The sequence below is a fragment of the Marmota marmota genome, unplaced genomic scaffold (assembly GCF_001458135.2).
Source record: "Marmota marmota marmota unplaced genomic scaffold, marMar, whole genome shotgun sequence".
NCBI lineage: Eukaryota > Metazoa > Chordata > Mammalia > Rodentia > Sciuridae > Marmota > Marmota marmota.
The window spans coordinates 1,111,231-1,114,288 of NW_026000170.1; positions in this window are offsets into that span (position 1 = coordinate 1,111,231).

Below are 3,058 nucleotides of genomic sequence, written 5' to 3' on the forward strand. Positions count from 1 at the left end.
TAGAGAATCTGTTTCTATGCCTCTCTCCTAACTCTTGGTGTTTGTCAGCCATCCTTGGCTTGTGGCTTCATCACTCCATTCTTTCTGTCTTTTTTTTTTCCCCCAAATTTAACTGGATATTCTGTGGTTTTATTTTTTTAATTTGTTTTAATTAGTTACACATGTCAGTACAATGATCTTGACATATACAATTGAATCAGATGGAATATAATTTCTCGTTTTTCTGAGTGTACAGGTTGCAGAATTACATTGGTCATGCAGTTACGTATATACCCACAGCAATAATAATGTCTATTTTATTCTGATGTCCTTCCATTCCCCCTACCCCTCCCCTCCCCTCCCATCACTTCTCTCTACCCAATCTAATGTGGCACATTTCTTTTTTTTCCCCTCACATCGTCATACCTGTATTCTGTAAATTTATATTAAAAACAAACAAACACAAAAAAAAACCTCTCCACATTCTCCAGAGTTGCTTGCATGAAACAGATGGGAATATTTATACACAAATTTTACAAAAGCAAAAGACAAAGTCATTGGCTTAGAGTAAGAATTTCTGAATTTTTTATTTTGTTTTTATTATTATTTAGGTATTTATTTATTCTAATTAGTTACATGACAGCAGAATGCATTTTGATTCACAGTACACAAATGGAGTACAACTTTTTATTTCTCTAGTTGTACACAAAGTAGAGTCACACCATTTGTGTCTTCATACATGTACCTAGGGTAATGATGTTCATCTCATTCCACCATTTTTCCTACCCCTGTGCCCCCTCCCTTTTTCTTCCTCCTCTTTGCCCTATCCAAAGTTCCTCCATTCCTCCCATGCTTTCCCCCACCCCCATTATGGACCAACATTCACTTATCAGAGAAAACATTTGGTCTTTGTTTTTTTGGGATTGGCTTACTTCACTTAGCATAATATTCTTCAACACCATCCATTTACCTTCAAATGCCATGATTTTATTCTCTTTTAATGCTGAGTAATATTCCATTGTGTATATATACCACAATTTCTTTATCCATTCATCTATTGAAGGGCATTTAGGTTGGTTTCACAATTTAGCTATTGTGAATTGAGCTGCTATAAACATTGATGTGGCTGTGACCCTGTAGTATGTTGTTTTTAAGTCCTTTGGGTATAAACCGAGGATTGGGATAGCTGGGTCAAATGGTGATTCCGTTGAAAGTTTTCTGAGGAATCTCCATACTGCTTTCCAGATTGGTTGCACCAATTTGCAGTCCCACCAGTAATGCAAGAGCCCCCCACATCCTCACCAAAATTTATTGTTGCTTGTATTCTTGATAAATGGCATTTGACTGGAATGAGATGAAATCTTAGAGTAGTTTTGATTTGCATTTCTCTAATTGCTAGGGATGTTGAACATTTTTTCATATATTTGTTGATCAATTGTATATCTTCTTCTGAGAAGGGTCTGTTTAGTACCTTAGCCCGTTTATTGTTTGGGTTATTTATTTTTTCAGTGTTAAGTTTTTTGAGTTCTTTGTATTCCTGGGATTAGTGCTCTGATGTGCATGTGGTACAAATTTGCTCCCATTCTGTATGCTCTCTCTTCACCTCACTGATTGTTTCTTTTTAGTTTGAATCCATCCCATTTATGAGCTCATTATTTTATTTCTTATGCTTTAGGAGTCTTGTTAAGAAAACCGGGGCCTAATCCAACATGATGAAGATTTGGGCCTACTTTTTCTTCTATTAGGCGCAGGGTCTCTGCTCTAATTCCTAGATCCTTGGTCCGCTTTGAGTTGAATTTTGTGCATGGTGAGAGATAGGGGCTTAATTTAATTTTGTTGCATATTGATTTCCAGTTTTCCCAGCACCATTTTTTGAAGAGGCTGTCTTTTCTCCAACATATGTTTTTAGAGCCTTTGTCTAGTATGAGATAACTGTATTTATGTGGGTTTGTCTCTATGTCCTCTATTCTGTACCATTGGTCTAGCAGTCTATTTTGGTGCCAATACCATGCCATTTTTGTTACTGTTGCTCTGTAGTATAGTTCAAGGTCTGGTGTTGTGATGTCACCTGCTTCACTTTTCTTGCTAAGGATTGCTTTGGCTATTTTGGGTCTTTTATTTTTCCAGATGAATTTCATGATTGCCTTTTCTATTTCTATGAGAAATGTCATTGGGGTTTTGATTGGAATTGCATTAAATCTGTATAGTGCTTTTGGTAGAATTGTCATTTTGACAATATCAATTCTGCCTAACCAAGAACAAGGGAGAGCTTTTCATCTTCTAAGTTCTTCTTTAATTTCTTTCTTTAGCCTTCTGTAGTTTTCATTGTAGAGGTCTTTTACCTCTTTTGTTAAGTTGAGAATCTCTGAGTTTTAAAATTGGCCCAGTCACTGAAAAGATGTGTGAGGTTTCATTTGTTCAGTTATTTAATGACAATACTGAGTAGCTGCCAGAGGCCAGGGGCTGGTCTAGGCACCTGGCAGATAAACAATCAAGTGAGACATGGATCCTCTGTGAGAAGCCAGTGGGGAGGGAAATAGAAAAGAAAACAGGAACTGCAAATGATTATAACACAATGTAAACCCAACGGAACACACACTGTATCATTCCGTTAATATAAAGTAAATTCTTAGTGGTAGAGTCAGGGTAGGGGTTTATGTGGAAGAAGAGGGGCTGTGAGGTAGGTTTTCTGAGGCTTCCTAAGACTTCTTGATGTGTGTGTGTTGGTTACACAGGTGTGATCCATTTATGATAATTTATTGAGGTCTCAAAAAATAAGTGTACAAAAATATAATTTATGTTCTTTGTTATATGCATGGTATTCTTCAATTAAACCTTTCTAAAATAAGGACAGTCACGAAGAGTATTATTTGTACAGGCAGGAAATTAAACTGATTATGTATGATAAAGTACTATTTAATTAAAATATATATAATATAATCCATTATGCAGGACATTCTATAAGACAACTCAGCTATGTCCAGAAAACCTCATTAATTTGATAAATAATTCATTCATATCACAATTTTTCTGCATATCTTCTCACTGATATTAAAATGTTACACTTAAGTTTTTTATG